Below are 15,694 nucleotides of genomic sequence, written 5' to 3'. Positions count from 1 at the left end.
ATTGAGTGTTTACAAGCTATTTAATTAAATACATTAACAGAAGATTCTAAAGCTAACGTAACAGAAAAGTTCTACTCAAATCTTAACAATTACATTCAATTTTCTTCACAAAAAGTTGTTAATACCCTGAATATTGATTGTTCAAGCACAAGAATTCATTTTGACTGGATATCTATACTTACATTATATCTCATTTGGGAATACTTCATACATTTCTGTAATGGAGAATAATCCTATACTTCACTACAAGAAACTGATTTGTAAATTCACACTAATAACTTTCCAGTACACGATATATTCCCTTCAAAACAAAACCAGAAAATGATGATTAATTCACAGACTAAGCAATGTTGTTCCTTTTGCAATCAAGCAGTAGAAAATTTAACAACTTTCCCAGTGATTTCAACAGACATCCTCTGTGATAAAAAGTAATTCACACAAATGAAGTACAGCTGTTACAGAAAGTTTTAATGAATATTTTTAAATTATTAGTGATAATGGAGAGTGTGAATCAATGTAGTTATGTATTACAACATTATACAGCTTCCTGACATCAAGAGTGTATCCTTAATTGATCATCATTCATGAGAAAAATGATGACAAACCATTCTTAAAGTACAAAACATGAGAAACAAGAGGTCCACTTGGTTGTAGTGGAAAATGGTGTTATTTTTAGTAACTATCTACACTTCACACATGTACCAGTATTTTTACAATGTTGGGACTTAATTGTTTCATCACCAGTAAATTGTCTGCTGGGGATGGTGACTGCATAAAATTTTTTAAAATTTTCATAACTATTAATCATTGCCCACAAATATAGTAATAAAAAAGTTTGCTTTTGAATCAAAATCCCTCAAGGTTGATATTATTTCACTAATAACATTACAACATATGAACCCACAAAAATATTGCATGTGAACATGTAAAAGTATACAAATTGATTGATCAGCAGTAATAACTTACACACTCACATACAAGAATTCATAAATGATTAGTCCTTGCCTGAAATTCAAACATATCTTACCCAAAAAAAAAATGAAAATGTTGTACAATTCACAAATCGTCACCAGATCCCAACAGATGTGTTAAATCTATGACCATCAGGATACACAAGACATTAAAACATTATCGGGAACAACATCTACAAAATTTGCCTGCAGACAATGACACTGTTTTATATGCCTGTTTAAAGGGCTACTATTAACTTTTAAGGATCCATGAGAGCACTTTCAGCTGTAAAATAGGAACAAGAAAAGTATTTTCAAATTCAAACATTTTCCCTTAAACCATATATGCAAATTAATATTTAGTTCTGTCAACCTGCTTTTCAGTCATTTCAAGCTGTAGGCTAGCAAGGACTAAATACAAAAACTAAAAAATAGAACAACAGATTAAGTTGAGAGTATACACTAGTCAAAAAAGTAGTTCTAACCAGCAACTAAATCTTACCACCTGATATACAGACATTAATAATGTGTTGACTTGAAATGAAAACAATTAACAGATGAGGCCTAAAATCGGGTACACAATCCATTGAAGCAATGCCCTGTTGTGCATACACATACAACGTAACCTTATTTGAATGTAAGAATGATAAGTTATTTGTGTGCACCACATGATTGAGGTTATTTCTTAACTGATAGAAGAAATTTGTTTTAATACAAAAAAACTGTCCTTATAATGAGTTGTAACTTTCATGGTAATTTTATTAAACAAACACCTTCAAAATCAGGAGATTGGCAATAATTGTTTCAGCCACTTTTTGGTGATAAAAGTAAACTCTTTGACAAGTCATTCCTTAACTATGTAACATCCAATAGTACTTCCACTGGAAAAAAATTATTATCAAATTTAATCTGGGGATATTTTGTAATAAATAAATGCTTTCCGTGACTATCGTTTCCATACTCAACCTTATAATGATTAAACATAAAAATATCTGAGTGTGTTTTCTTTAGGGGCACTATAAAAAACTGGGGCTTGTTTTTTGTGGGGTAAAATGAGTACACAGTAATTGGTATTAACAATTTGGATATTTTTTTATGTGACATTTTATCCATGATGTTTTTAGATATTAATTAGTATCCAGGATATTTTTATATATGTTTTCAGATATTAGTAAGTAAATATCCTGGATGTTACAATATATAATAGGATGTTTTACACATAGTTTTTCATCCCAGATATTATTTAATTGATAAACATTATCCATTTTATCAAAAGTATGAATTCTGTTCACTCTATGTTAACCATGTTCAGGGTATTATTCAATACTGCAGTATGAAATAATATCCTTTGTACACTTAGGTATACCTCTAGCTTTTTCATAATAAATTATAGTAAATATCGTTGTTCAAGTAGTGGAAACAAATTTAATAGGTTTGGAAAATTTTTCACAAGGAAATAATATTCTCCCAAAAAAATGAATGTAAATAATTTCCACAAGATAAGATTTCATTGGGAAAATATTATGTCTTACATGCAAGCCCAAATGCTAAATACATGTATATTGCAGGCAGGAATCATGAAATTTTTAACAGGGGAGCTACCAGGCTATTATTTGCTTATTTTTTTTCAATGAAATTTACCCTGTATTGCATTGACTGTATGAATATGTAACAGATTTCAATAAAAATATAATTTCTTGACAATTCAAAGAATATATAAACACTTCTATATTCAAATTATGACTGCACCAATCATCAGTCACAATCATTACACCAAGTCATGTCAAGAAGTGCTACAAAATGTAGCTAGTGATCACCATATTTGATAGAGGGTTGTTCTCATGACACTGAAGACTACAATCATTTAGATAAAAATAATCTGTTGTTCTTAAAAATTCAACAATATTATAAACTGGACTAGAAATTTCCAGTTTTCGCAGTTGTGAACAGCAACCAGTCTGGAGAAGATCATCAAGCAGACCCTTGAATAAAGAATCAACAACAAGAAGAATGCTACGTGTAGCCATATGTCCCGCCGCCGCTGTAGAAAGAGTTGAATTACAAGTGTTTGACACTTGTATAAATAGCAGATTCAAAACTTGTGTGCTTTCATAAGTCCATGTGGTGATTCAAGGTTAATGTATCTTAATGAATCAAATTAAGTTAGTTTAAGAATTCTTCATACAACAACAAAAAATCAGAAAAAAAGAACGTGAAAAATGAACAAAGTCCCATAACTCCCATAAAAATTGTCAAATCAAAATAGCGGTTTAAAGTATGATTGACTACATATGGTGACAAACAATCCTACAAAATTTGGTCAAATTCCGTTCAGCGGTTTCTGATGAGTTGTGTCCACAAGGTGTTCCTTTTGTGAATAATGTGAAAAATGAACAAAGTCCCATAACTCCCATAAAAATTGTCGAATCAAAATAGCGGTTATGTATGATCAATTACATATGGTGACAAACAATCCTAAAAAATTTGGTCAAATTCTGTTCAGCGGTTTCTGAGAAGTTGTGTCCACAAGGTGTTCCTACTGCGAATAATGTGAAAAATGAACAAAGTCCCACAACTCCCATAAACATTGTTGAATCAAAATAGTGGTTAAGTACGATCAACTACATATGGTGACAAACAATCCTAAAAAATTTGGTCAAATTTTGTCCAGCCGTTTCTGAGGAGTTGCGTCCACAAGCTTCGGACGCACACCAGCGTTTCTATGTCCCAGCTCCGCATTGTGTTGGGGGACAAAAAAAATAATTTAAAACCATTTCAGACCAGCAACAATCCTGCAATTTTCCCAAACATTTTTTAAAGGATACAAATGGAACTCATTACAAGACCTTCCATGTAAGAAAATTTTGATTAGTAAAGGATGTTAAAGCCCCCATCTGAATCATGGTCAGTGTTTTAGTAGTTACTGGAAGTTACATGTAATGGTAGAAGTATGAGAGCATTGATGAAAGACCAAAAGGATAGACTAATTTTTTGTTCACACACTTCAGTGATTTTTTTTCAAGGTTGTTTTAAGAGATAAACTTCAACCCTTTGGCTGCAGACTTTTCATCAGGTACGCAGTTGCCATTGCAAAATAATTACAATTACTGCAAAGATCATAAAAATAGGCTAATCTCATCAGATTTATACATGATATTTCATGAATGGAAAATATCTTCAAGCTATTTACATAGGCCACACCCACAATTGAGTGTACTACTTTTATTGAGCACAAAGTTCTGCCTATATCCTATGTATATCTAAAAATGAAATAGATTTATAATAAGAGAAACATAACATGTATATGAACTGTAATTATAAGAACTGAATATTTCATTTTTGATGTTTCATCAGCATGTTGTAAAGGCATTGATTGGTCACACATTTTGGATATGAAGCACTAGGGCGTTTTTGTGGTGATAAGATGTTCAAAGGTATTTTTATTTGTATATGCTACAAAACAATAAGCAAATGCTACAAAAAATAGCATATGATAAAACAAAAATGTACCGTATCAGAGTTAAAAACAGTAGCATGCCCGCTAGCCCAAGACTGGCTATTTTTTGGCAGGGCTGGCTAATTTTAGCAAAAATTTATATAGCCATATAGTATGTATATTGAAAAAAATGTATTCAGGACTGGCTAGAATTTGAGTAAGTTTCCTATCCTGACCATATGCTATAAATAATGTAGCATTGGCTGCATTTTAAAGCACATCATGATGCTCTATTTTTACTGTAAAATGCTGTTAAATGCAATTTTTTTGCCCCATGTTAATTTTCATCACTTTTTGATATCAAGTTCAAGATCAAATTATCAAATTTCCCCCAAAAAAATAATGGTGTATAATTTATGGTGATTTTTCATACCCTTAATCTAATTTTATCAATTTTAGACATATGTCCACCATTTCCAAGTTATCTACTACACTTACAACATGATATTTAGTTTTAAAAATTTATGATTGATTACGGAATTGCACTATTGTTGCTAGAGTATTACCCGATTTTACTCACTTGCAATATAGTGGGTGCCGCTGGCAGAGCAGGACGTGATTACCCTTCCGGAACACCTGATATAAGTCTGGGTTTTTTGTGGGAGTTCATATTGCTAGTGGTTTAGTTTTTTGTATGATGCCTTGTTTCTCTTCTCTTCAGTTTTTATGTGTTATCTTATTTATTTGGTTCGCAACATTGTGTATACATGTAAATGTCTCTGTTCATGTATTTTCAGTGTTCTAGGATTTTTTTGGTCAACTTGACTAACCATGGGTAAGTGGCCTCCAAAAAAATGACTTACCTAGACTTTACATGAACTTACCCACATTGAAAGTAACATTTCAAAGACAAAATATGTGTCATTTGATTTGGTAACAAGTGCAATCATTTCTAAGAAGCAGAGAATGTGATGTATTTTTATTACCTGATTCTTATAGATGAATACACTTAGATAACAAGGCAATAATAATTTTGATTCTTCATTAGATGGGGGGGGGGGGCTCTCTTTTGAGGATGTGAACCCAAAACAATAGAGATTCATTTTTATTTTGAATTTCCCACCATTCAAACATTTAGTACTGTATCTCAAAAACATTGCTGGGCATAACCATGATAACAAGAGGCTCCCAGGAGCCTGATTCACTCACCTGGTTAAATTTTGCTTTTCAAGGGCAATAAATTAAACAAGAAGAAGTTGTCCAACAATTTTGACTCAAGAAAACTTTGATAGGACTTATCATAAGGATCATCTCAGTAAATGAAAGTCTAAATCTATCATAGTTTTCAAGACATTGCCTGAAAACTGTAAAAAAATTCATTTTCCCCTGTCAAGGGCAATAACTCTTATAAGAAAGCATCTGAAAAATGTTATGCCTGAAGACTTTTGTAGTCCTAAAAATAAGGATCATTTTAGCTACTGAAAGAATTTGGCTAAACCTAATATTTTTGGAGGTATATGCGAAAAACTACTGTCTGACCCCTATGTTCTATTTTTAGTTACAGTGGCCACATTTTTCAATGGATCAAAAAACCCCACTATAATTCTATGCAGGACACCCCAAGAAACACTTATAACGAGTTTTCTTTCAATTGGTAAAATGGTGTCAGAGGAGAAGATTTTTTAAAGAAATAAATAAAAATAGCAAAAAACTTTGAAAAAGGGCAATAACTCCAACATGGCCTAATAGACTAAAATGAAAAGTAGACCGCAGATAGATCTCATCATCCTAAACACTTTTACCCTTTTCAAAATGGGCTAAACCTAATATTTTTGGAGATATATGCGAAAACTATTGTCTGACCCCTATGTTCTATTTTTAGTAATGACGGCTGTGTTTTTGACGGATCAAAAATCCCCACACCAGTTCTATGTATGATACCCCAAGGAACATTCATACCAAGTTTGGTTCCAATTGGTGCGGTAGAGTCAGAGAAGATTTTTGAAAGAAATAACATAAAAAATAGCAAAAAAACGTTGAAAAAGGGCAATAACTCCATGGGCTTAATGGATTAAAATGAAAGTTTGACCGCAGATAGATCTCATCATGCTGAACACTTTTACCTATGTCAGAATGTGGCTAAACCTAACCGTTTTGGAGATATATGCGAAAAACTACTGTCTGAACCCTATGTTCTATTTTTAGTAACGGCAGCCATGTTTTTGACGGATAAAAAATCCCCACATCATTTCTATGCAGGATACCCCAAGGAACATTCATACCAAGTTTGGTTCCAATTGGTCCAGTAGTTTCAGAGAAGAGTTATGAAAAATTGTTAACGGAGACGATGACAGACGACGGACACCAAGTGATGGAAATTGTATGGGAACTTTTACATTATTATGGCTTTTTACCCTTTAATCACCTTTCTCAGACTCAGGTGTCCCCTTTCCCCTCAATACAGTTCATATTTATTTACAAGTATATAATGATGAAAGAAACTATCCATCTGTTCAAAATTATGAATTTTGAAATCTGGATTTTATTTTACTATTTTTGGACCGAAAATTATTGTTTTCGCATCAAGATCATGTTTGACTTCAACGGAAGAAAAGAGATCTAATTACAAACACTGATAGGATCATGATGAATAGAAAAGCAAAACAAAACAATCAAGTTTTCTAAAGAATAAAACTTAAATTCTGCTGAAATAAATTCAGAAATAATTGCCACAGATCGGGAAAGTAAGGACTCATTTTCAATATACCCAAACTTTAAAACTGACTTTCCCATGGGTAACCAAAGACTCCCAAAGGACTTTCCCGACCTGAAACCTCACTTACCACGGGTAACCGATAATGGGAATCCTATAACACTGGTTTTCATGTCTAGGCCATGTTTTTGGATTTTGACATATTCAGGGGTTGGGAAGGAATTTCGAGAAGGAAAAAGAAATTTAAAAAATGAAGGGCCATTTGTTATCAAACCATGCAGATGGGACCATATTCTGACAGCATCTTATTCATCCCACTGCTTATGCTTGGTATTTTTTTGCCAATATTTAAGTTTAAAAATTATTTCAAAGCTTAGGCTACAAGTTTAGCACATGCTGTATATTTCAATAGGGTCATATTTCCCAGTGTACTGAAAGATTTTTAAAGCATACTGGTATTCACATTTTTGAATATTCTAATGCATATTCCTTCATGACTTGAATGTCAGTAAATGCAAATTATACATTGATCTTCCTTTCATAAATTACTCAGGCATGATTTTATGAGGTCAACAAACAAAGCGGAAATTGGCAAAATCAAAAGTAAATCTAAATGTACAGTAAAAAAAGGATCTTAATGGTAGAATGCAGATTTGAAATAGCAGAATTCCACTAAAAAGAAAATCATCCCTGATTATTATCCTTTTAGCAAGGTTACTTTTATGAGCAGGCTATTAAATGAATATTCATAACACATTTTCATCTTGCCGCATATGCAACAAAGTTATATTTGACACATGTACTTACAGTGTGCATACAATTAAATGCATAAGCTACATACTGATAGGACTTAAGCTATAAAATACAGCAAATGCTACATCTTATTAATGAACAGTATTGAACCTCTAGGAAAACCAAGATATATATTGTAGCCAGGGAGTGTTATAAAGTCACTGAAATAGCATAAGTTGTAAATGTACATTGCATTCATGAACTACATTTTTTGTATACAACAAATGTTACAATTTTTATGTTCAACGCTTTTACATGCCAATGAAGCATCTAATTCTTAAATAAAACAAATAGCACACTTGTTGTCTATGTCATAAAGCTACTTATTATGTTATGTTGTAGACTAAGCTGAATTTTGTTGATAAATGTTTATATCATACATATAACTCATATGGTTCTTGTGTAGAATATTTGGAACCAAATTTATACAGTTTCTAATTTAAATCTATGGACATAAGCTACTTTGGGCAGTGAGGCAGGGTAAGGCATACAAGTACAAATGGTTAATAATAAATTTCAGGAATTAAAGTAATTTGAAGGAAAATTATACTGTCAAAGCTAAAAACCATAAATGTTATTATGTGCCTTCTAGACCCTACCATCTAAACAAGCAGTGCTAGAATACTACATGTAGAGGAACAGTAAACATCATCATTCAGTGTCATTACAATCACTGAAAATGTTTTTTTTTTCAGATCAGTGATGCTCATGGCAAGCTTTCTGAGTGAAGAATGAACTTCCAAATTAATTGAACATAAAATATGGAACTTTGAAAATTCTCACTTAATGCAATTTTCAGTAAAGTCACATTATATCATCTTACTCAGTTTAATACCGCATCAGAGATTTCGTACATTCAGCATCAGCAGCCATACTGCATGGGAAGCAACTCCAAGAGTGTGGAAAAGGCGGGAAAGTGAAAAAGTTCAATTTTGAGACCAATGGCAAAAATGGAAAAAGATTAGGAAACTTTTTTTAATGCTTGATTTTTTTCCTTCGACATTTCAAAATAGGGGCAAACATTTGATTTTGAGGGAGGTGGGTATGTTTAAAAGTAAATATTTTGACTCGGACCTTTTCACTAAAAAAAATAAATATTTTGACTCGGACCTTTTCACTAAAAAAATAAATAAGTAAATAAAAATAAATAAATAAATAAATGAGAGAAAAATAAACATATATTAAAAATTGCAGTCGCGTAGCTGCCGTTAGGCAAAAAAGCTTTTGCCTGCACTTAATTTTTTTTTTTGAGATAAAATACATCCAGGAGAGGCATAAATGATGCTCTAAAACGCTATCTCCGCGGAGCTTCAGGGGGGGGGGACTTCGCCCCCTGGACCCCCTACCCCAGACCCCCTGCCGTAATTTTGCCTACACTTCAATTTGGCCTCAGCTACGCGCCTGAATTGTAATCAAGGGAAACAAGATTTTAGCGGAGATATAGAGGATAAAGACCAGGCAGGTACAACAGACACACAAAACAATCAAAGAACATGAAATAACCTGAATAATACGTACAAGGAAACAAAAGTAAATGAACAACTCGGACTTCACTAAAAAATGGGAGCATGGACCAGATGCACCGGTAGGGTAATTTCTGGAAACACCCACAGAGTTGCTCATAAAAAGTCAAGTCCGTGGTAGACGAAAGAAGAAAGGAAAACTAGGACATGTTTAACACGAAATCGGTTCTCATCATGTGATGATACAACGTAACGATCCACGAGTACGTTATGACGACCCAGAAACTTCTGTAGTGATGACTTCAATCTCAACATAACCCTGTTCCAGAAGCCTAATTGTAAGAAGTCTAGCGCAGTACAGAAAGTATAACGAAGGAGTCCAGATACTTTGAAAAGGAGGGGTGTCAGTCGGGTTCCTCAGAAGAAAGGGGTGGTCGGACATTATTTGCCATTCTTCGTCAATTTTAAACATGAAAATGACAAATATTTCCATTAAAAAGGGGTGTGTCACTGGTTGTGATATATAAACTCCATACGCAGGTGCTGACGGGATGTTGGCACAGATGAAAAGAAAGTTTACAATACGGAATGAAAAGTCATCGCATTTGTCGTATATATATTTTGTCATGAGTCACGAGTTTTCTTTTTTCATCTATCTCTATATGTGTAGGTCAAGATACGAGGCCGATTTCACAGTGTCTGTGATAACCTTTATCTCAAGTTCTCTAGGTAGATGCGATGTATAATATCCCAGAAACTAGGATTGATTTAACGATAATACGTCATCTATACAGTGGAAACGATTAAACGATCTGGCAAAACGATGTTCCTTCCTTTGGATAAGATTAGCTTTCAAGTAAGCCTCATAAGAGTTAAGGAATAGGTCGACAACAAATAGATGAGCACAATTTGTTCAATGCCGACCGTTTGTTGAACATTGGAAAAACATGTTGCCGATAAAAAAAAATCCAGCATTTTGAAAACATAATCGGTATATTTGGTAGATGATTTGGAATAGTTTTTTTACAAAGTATGTTGAATCTCTACCGAGTACTAACTATCTGTATCTAGGTGTATCGTTTTTCTAGAATAACAACGATGAATAATCAACTGTATTTTTGAGTCGGGATTTTAACTGAGTATTGGGGATAGAAGTATAATATGTAAAGGGGTGAAAATCATAGGTTTTAATGCTATTGTATTCGGATATTAATCTTGACTCAGGGTTTCCAGATCTTTCGAATTTTTTTTTTCAGGATCCACATTGAATTAATACCACTATGGAAGTATCAAGTGTCGCGGTAGGACTGGAGACCCCCTTAGACAGCTGTGGTTAAAGAAGAGAAAAGTTTTGAAAGGTTTGGTGGTACATTTTGCAGGGATTGTTCCAGGGGTTGGAATCTTCTTCAGGGCGTTCGTCGGTATATGAATGAGACCAGTCCACTTAGTGAAGCCCAATGATAGCCTATAAGGGCTTCATAAAAAGTGAGTGAGCTGCATGGTTTTATCTATGGTTTTGATTTAATCAATGAGGTCATGAGGTGAAATTTAAAAAAAAATAGTGTTTAAGGTTATCACTGTTTATTAAATTTCAAAAACATAAATATTTTTTCTTTTGTGCATTGAATAGCCCTTGAACAAAATTTGGACATTTTCCAAAGAAGACAAAATGCGTGCCTACTGATAAATTTATTCAGTTAGGGGTTTGTTAAACAAAACAAATGCAAAAATAAGTTTCTGAATCTAAGATGTTCATTTTGCACATGGTGCAGCTTGATAAAACCACGAACAGTGGGAGCAGGTCAGCATCGACTGTACTCTTAGTTCAGAAAACTATGTTCAGGATATCGATTTACCCAAAAGAACTTCAGATGACTAAGTCTAACAATAACAGTACTCGTACACATTTTCTTGACTTAGTAATTACACTTGGAAATGGCAGCCTTCACACTGAAATTAATGACAAAAGAGATGGTATTTTGATTTTCCTATTGTTAATTTCTCATTCCTAGATGGTGATATTCCTGACGCACCCTCATGTGGCATTTATACTTCACAACTGGCCCGTTTTGTTCATATTAGCAATAACGTGTCAGATTTTAATTATCACAATAAAGGGTACCAGAGATATCGATATCACAAACTTCTGAAAACATTTACTTTTAATTTTTCATCATTACAAAGCTTTATACAAAAATATAATAGCACTTATGGAGAGAATTGGGTGTATTATTTGGTGAATTTTATGGTGTGTTTGTTTGTTATTTCAGTTCGATATTTTACCTTACATTAAAGGATAGTTAATACATTATAAAACTACATGTAGTTCAATAACACCATCGCAAATTATATGCGCCCGGGAAAAGTTGGTCATTAAGGTTACAGACCACCAATTCAACCAATGAGCATTTGGAACGTACGCAAAAATAGTCCTACGCAGAAATTACCCCTGTTCCTCATAGTGCTGTGAAAAAAGTTCTCATCTTATTTTAAAAATTTAAACAGTTTCTGAAAGGAAAAACATTTCTGTACATTTTATAGGTGCATTTTGCTTCTTGAGATGTGAAGCCTAATCTCTATAATGATTTTTAAATATACCCCTATCTTGTGAAAACACTGGGATTTCCCATGCTATTTATAGACCCTTCACTTCCGGTGACCAGTACTGCACTGCAAGTCTGCTAACCCCACATGCCATTCTGAGGATTGTGAGCTGACATATGTAGAATCATGCTGATATATAGTCATCTGCAGGTTAAAGTTAAGGTAAAGTCCAGAGAAGCCATTGAATATTGTGAAATTAGCATAGAAGCCTATGGGAAGTGGAATTAGTGGTTTTTAGCCTTAAGCTGAAGCCATGGCAAAATGAAAAGTTTCTTGAAATAGATTTAAACTACTTGAAGATCTTGTAAACTTTGCCATGAGAGGAATACACTACAAAAATCCTTCAAAATATGCATTTTTTTAAGTTATAGGTCCAAATTATGGAAAATTGGTCTTTTTGGCTGATTTTTATGTCCTATCTTGTAAAAAGTGTAGAAAATTTAGTAAAAATATCAAATATTAAACTTTGAGGGCTATATTTACCTAAATATGGTAGTAATAAGCACTTGAAATCAAGTTTTGTGTAGATTTGAGCAAAAATTAGGTTAGAAATGAGGAAAAACTCACTTTCATTACTGCGGTTAAGGCCATATAAGCATTCCCCTATGGCAACATGGAAAATCCATTATTGAGCACTTTTTTTGCTTTAGGTGCCCTTTACTGGTCATGTTTTAATGTGAAAACACTGTATTTACAAATTTAAAGCCAAATATATCACCTTTTGTGAAAATTTAAAGATTTAGGATGTTTGACATGTGATCAAGAAAAAGGGGGAGGCATGTCAGAAATAAATTTTTAAAAATAGACCAATTTCTCAGAAAATGATTACTTTTAAAACTATTTCTTCATTAATATTGTTAAAAAACAAGTTGTGATTGATATTTTTTTATTTGAAAAGTCAGAAAAAGTTCTTTGCAAATATTTAATGCATTTCAGTATGGTAGAATATTTTCACTTTTTTGCTCGCACAACTTGGTTACCCTATATTTAAAAATCAAATATTTAAAAAAGTGCTTGTCACATTTCACTGAAACTTTGCAAATGCATTCAGTATGTGTGTAGGAAGATACCTGTATAGTTATTTATTTTTTCTAAGACAAAAAGTGACTCTTTAGGTTACAGACCACCAATTCAACCAATGAGCATTTGGAACGTACGCAAAAATAGTCCTACGCAGAAATTACCCCTGTTCCTCATAGTGCTGTGAAAAAAGTTCTCATCTTATTTTAAAAATTTAAACAGTTTCTGAAAGGAAAAACATTTCTGTACATTTTATAGGTGCATTTTGCTTCTTGAGATGTGAAGCCTAATCTCTATAATGATTTTTAAATATACCCCTATCTTGTGAAAACACTGGGATTTCCCATGCTATTTATAGACCCTTCACTTCCGGTGACCAGTACTGCACTGCAAGTCTGCTAACCCCACATGCCATTCTGAGGATTGTGAGCTGACATATGTAGAATCATGCTGATATATAGTCATCTGCAGGTTAAAGTTAAGGTAAAGTCCAGAGAAGCCATTGAATATTGTGAAATTAGCATAGAAGCCTATGGGAAGTGGAATTAGTGGTTTTTAGCCTTAAGCTGAAGCCATGGCAAAATGAAAAGTTTCTTGAAATAGATTTAAACTACTTGAAGATCTTGTAAACTTTGCCATGAGAGGAATACACTACAAAAATCCTTCAAAATATGCATTTTTTTAAGTTATAGGTCCAAATTATGGAAAATTGGTCTTTTTGGCTGATTTTTATGTCCTATCTTGTAAAAAGTGTAGAAAATTTAGTAAAAATATCAAATATTAAACTTTGAGGGCTATATTTACCTAAATATGGTAGTAATAAGCACTTGAAATCAAGTTTTGTGTAGATTTGAGCAAAAATTAGGTTAGAAATGAGGAAAAACTCACTTTCATTACTGCGGTTAAGGCCATATAAGCATTCCCCTATGGCAACATGGAAAATCCATTATTGAGCACTTTTTTTGCTTTAGGTGCCCTTTACTGGTCATGTTTTAATGTGAAAACACTGTATTTACAAATTTAAAGCCAAATATATCACCTTTTGTGAAAATTTAAAGATTTAGGATGTTTGACATGTGATCAAGAAAAAGGGGGAGGCATGTCAGAAATAAATTTTTAAAAATAGACCAATTTCTCAGAAAATGATTACTTTTAAAACTATTTCTTCATTAATATTGTTAAAAAACAAGTTGTGATTGATATTTTTTTATTTGAAAAGTCAGAAAAAGTTCTTTGCAAATATTTAATGCATTTCAGTATGGTAGAATATTTTCACTTTTTTGCTCGCACAACTTGGTTACCCTATATTTAAAAATCAAATATTTAAAAAAGTGCTTGTCACATTTCACTGAAACTTTGCAAATGCATTCAGTATGTGTGTAGGAAGATACCTGTATAGTTATTTATTTTTTCTAAGACAAAAAGTGACTCTTTAGGTTACAGACCACCAATTCAACCAATGAGCATTTGGAACGTACGCAAAAATAGTCCTACGCAGAAATTACCCCTGTTCCTCATAGTGCTGTGAAAAAAGTTCTCATCTTATTTTAAAAATTTAAACAGTTTCTGAAAGGAAAAACATTTCTGTACATTTTATAGGTGCATTTTGCTTCTTGAGATGTGAAGCCTAATCTCTATAATGATTTTTAAATATACCCCTATCTTGTGAAAACACTGGGATTTCCCATGCTATTTATAGACCCTTCACTTCCGGTGACCAGTACTGCACTGCAAGTCTGCTAACCCCACATGCCATTCTGAGGATTGTGAGCTGACATATGTAGAATCATGCTGATATATAGTCATCTGCAGGTTAAAGTTAAGGTAAAGTCCAGAGAAGCCATTGAATATTGTGAAATTAGCATAGAAGCCTATGGGAAGTGGAATTAGTGGTTTTTAGCCTTAAGCTGAAGCCATGGCAAAATGAAAAGTTTCTTGAAATAGATTTAAACTACTTGAAGATCTTGTAAACTTTGCCATGAGAGGAATACACTACAAAAATCCTTCAAAATATGCATTTTTTTAAGTTATAGGTCCAAATTATGGAAAATTGGTCTTTTTGGCTGATTTTTATGTCCTATCTTGTAAAAAGTGTAGAAAATTTAGTAAAAATATCAAATATTAAACTTTGAGGGCTATATTTACCTAAATATGGTAGTAATAAGCACTTGAAATCAAGTTTTGTGTAGATTTGAGCAAAAATTAGGTTAGAAATGAGGAAAAACTCACTTTCATTACTGCGGTTAAGGCCATATAAGCATTCCCCTATGGCAACATGGAAAATCCATTATTGAGCACTTTTTTTGCTTTAGGTGCCCTTTACTGGTCATGTTTTAATGTGAAAACACTGTATTTACAAATTTAAAGCCAAATATATCACCTTTTGTGAAAATTTAAAGATTTAGGATGTTTGACATGTGATCAAGAAAAAGGGGGAGGCATGTCAGAAATAAATTTTTAAAAATAGACCAATTTCTCAGAAAATGATTACTTTTAAAACTATTTCTTCATTAATATTGTTAAAAAACAAGTTGTGATTGATATTTTTTTATTTGAAAAGTCAGAAAAAGTTCTTTGCAAATATTTAATGCATTTCAGTATGGTAGAATATTTTCACTTTTTTGCTCGCACAACTTGGTTACCCTATATTTAAAAATCAAATATTTAAAAAAGTGCTTGTCACATTTCACTGAAACTTTGCAAATGCATTCAGTAT

At 32.8% G+C, this 15,694-nt stretch overlaps 1 protein-coding gene across 7 annotated transcripts in view; it reads right to left on the bottom strand.

Moving 5' to 3' along the window:
• Nucleotides 1–8,778, bottom strand: part of LOC148604455 (uncharacterized) — a 58,780-nt gene extending 50,002 nt beyond the window's left edge. For 3 of the 7 annotated variants that reach the window (XM_088547706.1, XM_088547709.1, XM_088547712.1), the window contains exon 1: nucleotides 183–499. The gene's annotated coding sequence lies outside the window, so the exon portion shown is untranslated. Of the gene's footprint in view, nucleotides 1–182; nucleotides 500–8,714 lie in introns of those variants that run through there. The other 4 variants (XM_088547708.1, XM_088547714.1, XM_088547710.1 and 1 more) reach the window with 3 other exon arrangements.
• Between the last annotated feature and the right edge of the window lie 6,916 nt (nucleotides 8,779–15,694).

This window comes from Perna viridis, chromosome 10, assembly GCF_037379345.1.
Source record: "Perna viridis isolate PV_CMFRI_1.1 ecotype Kerala chromosome 10, ASM3737934v1, whole genome shotgun sequence".
Lineage (NCBI taxonomy): Eukaryota > Metazoa > Mollusca > Bivalvia > Mytilida > Mytilidae > Perna > Perna viridis.
Note: the sequence above shows the minus strand (reverse complement) of the source record. Positions and strands in the feature narration are given on the sequence as shown.